General features: G+C 38.0%; 1 pseudogene; it reads left to right on the forward strand.

The window, feature by feature from the left end:
* Positions 1 to 6,020, forward strand: LOC132061105 (serine/threonine-protein kinase ATG1t-like; annotated as a pseudogene).
* The last annotated feature ends 6,896 nt before the right edge of the window (positions 6,021 to 12,916 follow it).

The following is a 12,916-nucleotide window of genomic DNA, read 5'->3' on the forward strand; positions in this document are numbered from 1 at the left end:
AACAATCGGAGAGTACACGCTGACGTGTCGTCTCGGCGGTGGCTCATCGTCAACAGTGTGGAAAGCCAAGCACCGAACTACCGGAAAAGTGGTAGCACTGAAGCAAATCAACCTACACAAGCTCACGCGCCAACTCAAGTATTGCTTGGACTGTGAACTTAGTTTCTTGTCTTCTGTTCATCACCCAAACATCATTCGCCTTTTTGATGTAATTCAGGTTTGTGCTGTCTTAATTTCTCTTTGGTATTTAATAAAATTATCCCCATTTCCTTATATTTTTCACTTACCTGTGCTCTCTCAGTCCCAAATTGCTTTAAGGTTTCCTAAAACTATTTTGATGGAATTTTGGAGTAACATTTGATGTGAATTAATTCTTCACTTGGATATATAATTTTTTTTTTTTTGATGACATGGGAACCCGCAGCCGCTACCCTTCGGGTGCGCACAGGGTAAATCCAGCTTCTGTGCAATAGCTCGCAAACCACACAGAAGAGGTAACCCGCACTAGGCAACCCCGGTGCAATGAGCTCGACCCAGAAGGCAAATCCCTTGCTGTCGTAGGCAGGGGGTTTCGAACCTGAGACCTCCATTATAAAAGCCCCATGCTCAACCAACTGAGCCACCCTTACAAGTCTTATAAAAATGAAAATAGCCCCCGATGGCTTTGGTTAGCATGGCTAAGTTGTGTAGGTGTAAGTGGAGAAGGGTAAAGGGTAGCCCAGTGGCAATATTCATCGAGTTTTAAGAGGGAAACAGCTGGTTTCTCAGTTATCCAAGAATAATACTTCCTCTGTTCCAATTATGTGGAGGGGTTCCGAGTGCGGAGGTCAAAACACTTAATATTTGGTATATTCGGGTAAGCACTCAAGGGTGTGGCCTAGTGGTCAATGAAATGGGTTGAGAACTATGAGGCCTTAGGTTCAAAGCCCAGTTGAGACAAAAACACTAGGTGATTCTTCTCATCTGCCCTAGCCGTGGTGGACAAAGTTACCTGGTACCTGGTGCTGGTGTTAGGTGACCGGTATCCCGTGGATTTAGTCGAAGTGTGCACAAGCCGGCTGGGATACCACAGTTATCAAAAAAAAAAAAAATGATTCTTTAAATTTTTTTAATTTTTTTTATATGTTTGAGAAATACATGGAAAGTACCATACCTAATGATTTCAAATATTTTTAAATAGCTTGAGAAAATTGTAGTCACCGAAAAAACTTTTTGAATCCCTGAAATAGTAACACCTTCACGGAAAATGGGACGGAGAGCGTAATAATATTAATTGAACACTACAGAATATACTGAATGTTTTTTCATCTTACTTAAATTTGTGGTTAATATTCTTTTGTCAACTATAATCCAAAAAGTGTAGAAATTAAAAGGTCTATCTTTTTCTGCGATTATGCAATTTTTTTCCGTAGGATACTTGGTTCTTGTGTGACGAAATGGACACTAACTACATTAGTGGTTTATATTCAATTCTTGTTGTGTCCCAAGGGTGTGTTTGTGTTGTCGGCCTGTATGATATGAGCTTTGCGACCTGATTTCATCTGTCTTTTATGTTAAATCAGTTCTGTAGTTGGAATAAGTGTGTAACCAGTGTGTAGTTAGTGGATAAACTATTCACGGTTGTTTAGCTAAGTTGAAATAGATTAGCTAGCATGCTAATGCCAAAGTGCCACATATGTAGGTTCTCATTCTTTCTTTGGGTTATTGGTAGTGTGTATGCCTAGTTTCTGTGTACATGTGAGACTTGAAGTGTCTATACAGATAGCTGAAGCAACAGAAATTGAAAATATTTGTCACTCATGTTTAGACTCTTCTCTTTATGTGTTAGACCATGTTACACAGTTACAGTATCAAGAGAGCTCGCTCTGCTTTTTCCCTTTTAGCTATCTAGCGACCATACTTTTGCTCTATTGAACAATTATCTTAATTTAGAATTCTGAAAAATTGAGCATATAGGCTCAAATATTGATACTGGGGGAGCAAGGGTTAACCGCTAAGAAGTAAGAAAACTGACTCAGGAAATTTCTCTTGATACATTAGATAATTTCCGCAGGCTCATTGGCTTAATTTGTAGGGATTTTTTTTTTTTTTTAAACTTTTCAAAGAATAGAAAGAGAAATTCTGTTTCTTTTTCAAACTTTTAATGAGAAAGGGATGGGTAATATTTTGTGAAAAAAGAGATAAACCCAGTCTAAAGGTGGTGGTACCTTTTTATAAAGAAAGATAAGGTTTCTGAAAGAGCAACCATCTCAGAAAGGTGCTAGTCGGCAAGTCGAAAAATTAATTTGGGTGCATAATATCTCTTCTCAAAAAAATATTGGGTGCATAGTAGCTAAAGAAAATTGTCCAGAAGGAAGGCTTTGTGCATGGTATTGTACTCCGCGCATGTGATTTTTTAATATGTGCTATGTTGATGATGAATTGAAATTTTATTATCAAATAGTGGCTGAAAGTTGTCCCAGCCAGCAGTCCTGGTAGATGAATTAAAGAATAGCTTCATTTCAATTGCAAACAGTGTTAAAGTAGCGAAAGGCTGCATTTAAGACGGGGTATACGTGTATCTTGCTTTTGGTGTATAATATCTCATAGAATATGACTACTACTACTACCACCACCTCCGGTCCATATCATATGATGTTTTTAGTTTGGGCAACCCCTTAAGAAATCCACTCACTCCAGAAAGTAAGAGGTATTTTTGGTCGTAGCTTTTGGTCGGACGTAATTTAGTGCTTCATAGTTAATGCACTAGATACAGTAAAAGTTGTAACCCTATAGACTTTATTCCTTGGGTTTTGGAAGGTGTAGTTTTGAAGGTCTTGTTGACATGCGTCAGTGTATGGCTTGTTTATGTTTAGCTTGCAAAAGTTGATATTTATTAGGCAGAAGATTTAGTGCAAAAATCATTCATTGTATGACTTCTGTGTCTGACTTAAAGATCAATTCATGGCAATCAGAAACTCTAGTACTGCTCTTCTCCCTCAGTTCTTAATTTGAGAAGACTGCTTTATCCCTCAGGCTGAAAACTCTATTTTCCTTGTCTTGGAATTTTGCGCTGGAGGGGATCTGGCTTCTTACATTCGGAATCATGGCAGAGTTCAAGAATGTGTAGCTAGAAATTTTATGAAACAGATTGGTAATTTTTTGTTTAGAATTTTTTTTTCACTTTTTCTTTTTCTTATCATGACTTCCTTGCTCAATTCATGTACAACTGATGCTATTCTGGTTGCTATATTGTAGGAGCTGGCCTAGAGGTACTAAGCATGCCCCAAATCATCCATCGTGACTTGAAGCCAGAGGTATAAGGTTTTGTTTCTTATGATCATAAATTGAATACATTGCAATACGCACAATCTAGATTTTTAACTGGGTTTAACTTCTTCCAGCACGGGATTTTTTAGGTTTGGTCTTATGCAACAAAACCTAAAGGCCGTTGTTAATGAAGTGTGGCTAATACTGGTGAACATGCATAAAATAAACAAACTTTCAACTGCTAAAACTTTTAGTTCTATGAAATTTTTTAGGTAATGTGTGTGATGTACATGTAATTTACAAATGCTAGGGGGTACTCCATTTTTGTAATTAAAAGAAAAAAATGTTTAACTTTGGAAATGGTATTGAGAAGGAGAAAGGAAGTTTGAGAGGTAAAAGTAGAACCTAATTCTTGAGATACGGTGAAAAAGGAATAAGGAAGCATGAAAATGCCTAAAGTAGGAATTGTGTCCAAAAAAGAAGGAAAATAGCATTAGATATCTATGATAAGAAATGAATAAAGAGTACTAACACAGACCCTACAAAAATTTTGGTACAGCGGCATAATCAATCTACAAGGGGCCACATGACTTACAATTCTTTACTTGGTAATCTGGTAATCTTTTTGTTTTTGTTTTTTGCAAGTTTCTATTTGTCATTGCTTTATAAAAAAAAAAGTTCTTTATTCATCATTGTTCTGCCTTGGTGATGGATGAATTGACGCGACATATTCAAGGTGAGGTGCCATGGTGTTATGCTTTTCGCGGATGACATAGTCTTGATCAACGAGACTCGTAATGAGTCAACGCTAAGTCGGGAGGGTTGGCGTCAAACTTTGAGTCTAAAGGATTCAGTCGAGTAGGACCGAAGACGCAGTACTTGGAGTGCAAGTTCGAAACAAGACCTCGAAGGTCGGGCGTGGAAGCGAGGCTTGGTACCCGTGTCATTCGGAAGACAAGTAGTTTCGGTATCTTGGGTCTATTATACAAGGCGGTGGGGAGATTGACGATGATGTCACACACATCGTATTAAAAGGGTGTGATGAAATGGAGGCTCGGCTTGGAGTGCTATGTGATAAGAAGGTGCCACCACAACTTGAAGTTCTACAAAGTGGTGGTTAGACCGACTATGTTGTATGGGGGCGGAGTGTTGGCCAGTTAAGATCTCTCACGTTCAAAAGATGAAAGTTGCCGAGATGAGAAAGTTGAGATGGATGTGTGGGCACACCAGGAGTGACATGATTAGGAATGAGGTTATCCGGGACAAGGTGGGAGTGGCCTCGGTGGAAGACAAGATGCGGGAAACGAGACTGAGATGGTTTGGACATGTGAAGAGGAGAGTCACAGATGCCCCAGTGCGGAGGTGTGAGAGGTTGGCCATGGATGGTTTCAGGAGAGGTAGGGGTAGGCCGAAGAAGTACTGGGGAGAGGTGATTAGACAGGATATAGCGCGATTCTGACTTCACCGAAGACATGACCTTAGATAGGAGGGTATGGAGGACTCGGATTAGGGTAGAAGGCTGGTAGATAGTAACGTTTATCCTTTCATATTAGTAGTCACATTATCGCGATATAAGTTCTTGTGCTTTGATTTCCTACTATTTGTTATCCCGTACTTTGATTATCTTATTTTATCTCGTGATAGCTCGCTCCTTTACAAACTCGCTTTCATCATGGCTTAGTCGCTTTAGTTATTTGCATTTTCATATCGCTTTGAATCTCTTGGCCTTATCTGACCTCTTTTTATGCTTTTATGCTTTCTATTGAGCTGAGGGTCTTTCGGAAACAGCCGTCCTACCTTGATGGGTCGTGTGCGCGTACACTCTACCCTCCCGGCACCTCACGTTGTGGGATTTCACCGGGTTGTTGTTGTTGTTGTTGTTGTTGTTATTCATCATTGTTCTCTTCTTTTTGTCTTGTTGAAATTTGTTCACCTTTGAATACTTATGCTCAAAAAACTTGATGTTCATCTTATTTATTTTTATGTCTGATATTGTTCTCAATTAATTCATTTCTGGTTCAGAACATTCTGTTATCTAGTATGGAGAATGACCCGATTCTGAAGATTGCTGATTTTGGTCTCTCAAGGTAAAGAAACGTGATATGGAATTTCCAAACTGGTGCTTGGCATAATTTACAATCTCATTATCTTCTTATTCTTGGAACAGAATGTTAAATCCGAACGACCTTGCAGAAACAGTGTGTGGGGTCCCCTTTTTACATGGCTCCAGAAATTTTACAATTTAAAAAATATGATGACAAGTTAAGAATCAATTAACAGCTATGTTTATTACACAGATGAGACAAACTGAAACGTATTCTTCTGAACAGGTTGATATGTGGAGTCTTGGTTCAATTCTTTTCGAACTACTTAATGGTTACCGTCCCTTCCACGGTAGAACTAGTGTTCAGGTAATAGCATTTTTCTAATGCAAAGGCCTTCCTGTGTTTGTTAGTTCGCCGTCTTCAATTATTTATGTTTTAGGGGAACAAAATAGATACTGCAGAATATCAAGGCATCTCTACGTCTTCCTTTCTCTGAGCTGATGCTTCCTCAGTTGCACCCGGATTGTGTTGACTTGTGCTCAAGACTATTGTCTATCGATCCAGGTTTGCAGATTTGTGTTTCCAATAGCATTTGTATTGCCTTCCTACCTCATTAAGATTTGATAAATCTCCTTATATCTGCAGAGAAACGGATCTCTTTTAAAGAGTTTTGTCAACATGACTTTTTGAAGACAGATGAAAGGGGGAGATGAGAGCTTCTGTTAAAGGTCAAAAATATCCGGATATCTCAATGAGCAGAAGTGCTCACCAGTATAATCATCAGTGTTTATACGTGGATTCCGTTTTCCTTTGTCACCTTAGTGAGATCAGCTTCTTTTCTCCTGCTGATTTACTCTAGGATAGTCACCAGTCAATCAGTTTCGAATCATGTAGAGGTGTCATTCTCAGAAATCATCCTTATCCCCTTATGCTTCATTTGTCTGTAAATTGTCATATACAACCTGATATCAATTGTACATCCTAGCTTTCCTTTTTTTTTTTTTTTGATGAAAAAGGTAAATAGATTTCATTTAAAGAGTACCAAGAAGGTACAAGAAAGAGTAAAGACTAGAATTTCCTTCAACAAGCTGAAGGAATGCAAATTGTACATCCTACTAGAAAATTGTACATCCTAGTTCTCTTTTCACAGATGATTCAGGCAGGTTTTACCCTTCTAATAACTAGCTTCAGTAGCTTTGATTCCTAAACTACATAAGCTCTCCTGCTTCAAGCCTTTATCTCTGGCCATCAGAGTACAGGACAAATAAATGGCTTTCTCCAAATTCTTCAAATTGATCATATCGAGATGGAGAAAATTCTACAGTATCATTTGTCTCCAAAACCATCTAAAATCTCCTTCCTCAGAAATCTTCATCATTCCCTGCCATCTGAGTAAAGGACAAATAACTGTTTTTCACAAATTCAAATTGATTAATTGGAGTTTATGAAATTCCTTTGCGTCTTGGGCAGCTGTCGATTGCTGACACATTTAAGGAGCTCAGTATTCTAGTCATCTTATCCAATATAAAACTTGTTCTTCCATTCTTATTCTCCAAAATCAAAAAATGGCCGGATGAAGTCTTTAAAATGCAGCAAAGGTTCTCTTTGTGGATGTTGAGCATGAAAATTGAGCATCTTGCAGCATCATTTACTTCAACTCAGCTAGAGGAGCTTGGAGTGAGCTAGAGGAGTGCTTTGCATGACGGTTTTCTGCATATAGACTTATATTATGCCTTGAAAGGATGACAGATGAATCCTACCCCAATTGTCTCCCTACTTTTGTAGAACTCTGTCAGACACTGCTATGGACTAAGAAAGAGAAGGTAGTCTATCCAAGGGGTGGCAGTCACTTCGTTTATCATATGGTTCCCATTTCTTCATCATAGGTAGTTTCTCCATGGGTTTAAGGGATTCATGATGCTAGGGAAATCAATTCAGCGATACTGATGTCAACCTTTAAAAGGTACTCTCTCCATCCCAATTTATGTGAAGATGTTTGACTGAGCACATAGTTTTAAGAATAAATGAAAGACTTCTGAAACTTGTGGTCTACAACAAGCCATAGTTATTTGTAGCTATAAATCGTTTCAGTAATGGTAAAGTGGGAAGTTTAAAGTTAGATGGTTACAAAATATAGAAAGATATCATTATTTTTGGACAGACTAATAGAGAGAGTGTCGCCAAAATTGGGATGAGTATTTGTTATCTTCTAAAACTCTCAACAGTAGCAAGTTGCGGACGAAAATCTTCATGGATAGATGGATGATATCACCATGTCTTAAAAGATCAATATTCCAATAATATCATGTATCACTCCTTTTGCAACTTGGCATAAACTGGTAATTTAAACCAGAACAAAGAAGTTAGTGCAAGCAGAAAGAGTTGATTTGTAAGAAAATGGATGCTGCAGGAGATTCAACTTTACTTGTAACCCACCTAACTTTTTCTTGTCTTGAAGATACTAGGGCGCCTGTTTTCATGTCCTGCCCCTTTTACTGGGAGAAGTATTAACATTTATCTAGTGCATTTCTTTCCTCAATGCATGTTCCATTGACCTTATTTGTCCGTGTAACTATAGGAAAGCCATTCATGCATTTGCAAGATGAGAACGGTAAAATTCTACAATCTGTTATGTTACCTTTCTCAAAATTATACAATCCGTCGTGGCAAAAGAAAATAGCTTCAATTTTGCTAGTGTTACATTGTGTAGCATCATCCTTCATCCAATTTGTTATTGTACATCAGATTATTAATATTCTGTTATTCAGTGAGACATTGTACTTCATATCTGACTATTAGCAAGTGATAGGAAATAACTAATTCTTTTGGTGATGTTTGGATGAAGTGGCTCAAATATGTGTTTTAATTATGACATATGTCATTCACGTGTCCTGTGTGGACTATGATGAATGAAACGATGATTCCGTCTGATGAGCTAGAGAAAAAGAGCAAATATGATAAAATAAATGGTGACAACAAGAGTTGGTTTGTTGCCAATTTTTAAGTGAAAGCAAAGTTAAGCGAAAGAGCAATCGTTTAGGGTAAACTTATACCTTGTCATTAAAAAACTTAAGCTATTCTAGTAAATATTCTTATTTTGTCGACAGCTGCATAAGTTAAGCAATACTCCATTTCCCATCCTTCTAACTTGTATAATTTTATTGTTATTTTCATGTGAGGATGCTTCCAACTATATTTTCTGCTGTTAAAGTCGGAGCTCAACAACAACCTCCATATCCTTTGGTTCCATTGTTTACAGTTTACAGGGTTCTTGGATGTCTCCTTCAGGACTTAATGAATTTGGTCTCTATCCAAAGAGACATTTCAAGTTGGCATATGGCTAGCCATCACACCTGAGAAGAGTGTCACTGGATCCCTGTCATCTAGATGCATATCACGAGTTTATGTGGTTCTACTAGTAGAAGGTGTCGTGAACATCCCCTTTCTGGCATCCCTGGTCCTTTCACAGGTTGTGTATCCCATGTCTTAAGGATGTTGGTGCTATCTTGTGTGAATCAAAGCTTGTAGTTAAATGTTGAACTCTTGTGTGATATACATGTTAACCATTTAGTGTTAATCTTCATTCTTACACCTTATACTTTATTTTGTTGGAAATAGGGGAAGGTAGAGGGAAGAAAGAGAACGGAAAGTTGAATGGAAGATACGTGATGGAGAAAGTACTCTGAAGGAGGGGTTGAAGGACATAAAAGAGAAAACTTTGTCTCTAGTTTGGTTAAAGGAAGTAAATAACATACTGAATAGAAAAGATTATCATTCTTTTCTTCAGAAAACAATGTGAGAGAAGTTATGAGTTGGAGTATAAGATTGCTGTTCTTTCAAACTTTCTCTAGATTTTGGTCGTGCCTTTAATGGAAAGCATTTCTCTCTCCAATTTGCTACTTCCCCTCCCTTCTTTTGGTTTTTGACGGTGGTGTTCATTCCAGCTTGAGTGCACCTCGATTAATCTACCAGGACACATGTTAGAACCCACAAGCAGAGGGGTCGGATAAACCTTAGCCAAGAGTGGAGTACATAAGCTCACACGACTGTTGCAGCTCGGGTTCGAACCTGGGATCTCCGAGTTGGTTACTCCGGTTCATCAATTACTCAATCATCCCTTTATGTTGTCATTCTAAACCCGGAAGGAATCTTTTATTACTTTATTTTCATTTTCCTTCCCAAAAGTTTGATGATACCTTTCGTTATATTTAAATGAAGAGTTATTTCATGAAGTGTGCTTGAAAATTATCTACGTGAAGGTGTGACATCTTTCATTATGTGTAATCTTGGAAAAACAGATATTCCCAACTGATACAATCGAAGATAGACAAGGAACCTATTTGATTTCTGGAATAAGCATATATAGGTGAATGTTCTAGGCAAAAGATGACATTAAGAATTATTCTACTGAAAAGTATTTAAAATTTCTTTGATTAAAGACAATTTCAGAAATAATTGGATTCCTTTGGTGGAATATGAATGCCAGCAGTATCTGCAGTCAGACAAAGGCATAAAGGTGGTTGTACCAGCGAAAAGTTAACTACACGTTTTTGGAGCATCTATGGAAGTACCTCGTAGTTGGGTTGTACCTTCTTTACTTGTCAAATGTGATGTTGTATGGTCGTTTAAATCAGACCTTTATCTCGGTACAACGAGAAGTTCACTATGATCATCCATCAGCATCGGCAGCCTACATAATTCTACGGGATCGATGTATCATAAGGCTGATTTGTGTTGTGTTTGATAGGAAGAAAAATCACATAACAAGAGAACTTGAGGGAACTTCTTTAGCAACATGTATCCTTCTATTAATACTTGAATCTAATAAAGAAAGGAATACATTTTAGCTACAAGAAAAGATTCTTAAGAAGTTGGAAGAGTTGAGTTGCAACTACCATATAAGCACCTTCGTTACTGTCCAATGTCCATTGAGAAATCTTAGTCTCAGAAGAGCCCTTTTACTACAAAGGCAAAAATGACAAACATTTATGAGGTGGAGGCAGCAGTATGTCTCCCATACCTATGCGTTTGAGCTTGGGTGATGAACAATCGAACACAGTATCAGTAAAGGTTTCATATCTATTTGCATTTAAAGCCATTGAACTTAACAAATAACCGGTTCTCAAAACAATTAAAAAGAAAAAAAAAAAAAAGAAGGTGAAGGTTGTTTAACATCCATAAGACAGACTTCTACATTTCAGCCCCAATAGTTGGTGAAAGACCCACATTTGAAAATGCACACACAATATACTACAAGCAGTATACAAGTACCAAATACGCAACAGTAGAAGTGTCCCCACGTAGCATCAGCAGCAACGAGCAACCACGTATTACCGCAGCTACATCTTGCGACCAAGTGCACTGGTAAGAATAGTACAGTGCAGCTATATATTGTCACCACCAGTGAAACAATGCAGCAACAGAAAACCAGAAGCAGCACACACAGCATTAGCACACCAGCAGTATAGTAGTCGTGCTTATGAAAACAAGAGAGTGCCAGCAACACAAGAAGGGCATAAACATGGCTTTAGCATAATAGTGGGGGTAGAATAACACTCTCACCCTTCTGGAACAAAACTTCAACCCCCTCTGGTAATCTAGTAGTATTCCAATCCCATTATTTACTTTGCCCTACCTAAGGGAGGAGAAGGGGTGAAAAAAGAGGGAGAATTTCAATTGTGTTGCTGTCAACTTGTAGGACCGCCATTTTCAGTATAACATGCGCATAACCCCGCCAATGGCCTTGTCAAAATGAGCTCAGAGAAACATTTTAACACGCAATAAGAATTGAAGGATAACAAGTATAAGGTCTCATCATCAAGGTGTCGAATAAGTTGCAGATCCAATCACATACCATAATCAAATCATTAAAAAGCAGCTAAAGCACCGATCACCATCATTATAACCTGTATGATCCTTGCACGGGTGAACGGCTGTGTCTTAACCAACACAAAGGAACACCAGATAAACTAGTGGAAGGCAACACTACAATGAAATTACGGAGACTACAAAAGTCAAAATGTATGCATTATCTGATAGTCAGATACGACACTTTCTATGACCTTGGGGCACCTTCCCCTGACAAAATCTCATTTTGCAAATAGAAATCTCATCACTAATCTGAATTGTCTATAGTCAAGATGATTACCGCACCGGAAGAAAATGTTAAGGAACAAAGATCAATAGATGAAGAGACAGTGGCAGTATAGATCACCCAATCAGAGGAGAAAATTTGTGTTGAGACTCTTAAGGTCTGCGTACACTCTACCCTCTCCAAACCCCACGTTGTGGGATTTCACTGGGCTGTTGTTGTTGTATATGGTAAAAGTCTGATTAATGCTTGGCCAGTGAGACTGCGGACCAAGAAAAAGAAGAAAACAAGCACGAGCGCTCAGACCGGGGATATTGCATCAGTAGTGCTTGATCAGAAGAAGTCGGAGGAAAACCGTAAGGTCCGATTTATCCGGGGCAAACTACTTATCACAGCTAGTCCGTTTTCTTCGTGGCCGAGTTGATCGTGGCCGTTAGTCCGGTTTCTTCATGGCCGAGTTGATCGTGGCCGTTAGTCCGGTTTCTTCATGGCCGAGTTGATCGTGGCCGTTAGTCCGGTCAATCAGTTATTCAATTGCCACGTGCAAAGACCGTTTTGCCACCTAATACTGACAGTCGTACGGGTGTCAGACCGTACGACCCAACCTTATCCATATTAGGGCTTCCTTTATTCTAAGAGGGCTTTATGATGTATGAAAGGCCCATAGAGAAAATTATAAAGAGGAGCACTTTCCTACTTTTAGTTAGGTTAAGATCTAAAACATTGTATTAGAATTTATATTGAAATTTTCTCTCTTTCTAATTTTGGTCCTGGTTGTAGTGTTAACTTCATTTAACCATATTATTCGATATAGCACTGAAATATACATACATACATACATACATATATATATATATATATATATATATATATCAAATCCATAATATTAACGTGTTCATCCAAGTTATTAGCATTTAGATTTACAAGTCATTATAACCGAATCTGCTAATACATTCCTCATTAATCCAAATAGATTAAAGTATCCACATATCCTATACCTCATTTACAAATTCATCTTATTACCTAATTTCGGGGTAAACAGTTGTACTCTTATTTATGCATTTTGCTGTCAACTTAAGCAGATACACAGCAGATCCGTTGGGAAGATTATATTTGGTTGAACACTTGCCAGGAAGAAACAAATCTAGGTTAGAGGATAAAATGCACAGAAAGTGTTGAACCGCAAGCAAGAATTAATTTACCAGGAAAGTGATTTCCACCCAAATACACCATGCCGTTGGCTAAACGTTCCAATGTGTCAGTGGAACTCAAAATCCATAAACATGAGACAAAACTATGTACAACCAAATCAGTAAATAAAGGAGATGAAACGATGATGCATCGTAACATTACATTAGAAAAGGCAAACATCTCGAGAAGTCCAATACTTTCTTCTCCTCTTTTGCATATTAGGATACATAAATCTGACCAAAATGAAACATCATCTTCATTCTCACCTCCTCGATAGGTAAATTCAAGGGTTTGAAAATAAAAAAGAAAAAAACACAGGAAAGAATTTTTAGAGAACAAA

This window comes from Lycium ferocissimum, chromosome 6, assembly GCF_029784015.1.
Source record: "Lycium ferocissimum isolate CSIRO_LF1 chromosome 6, AGI_CSIRO_Lferr_CH_V1, whole genome shotgun sequence".
Lineage (NCBI taxonomy): Eukaryota > Viridiplantae > Streptophyta > Magnoliopsida > Solanales > Solanaceae > Lycium > Lycium ferocissimum.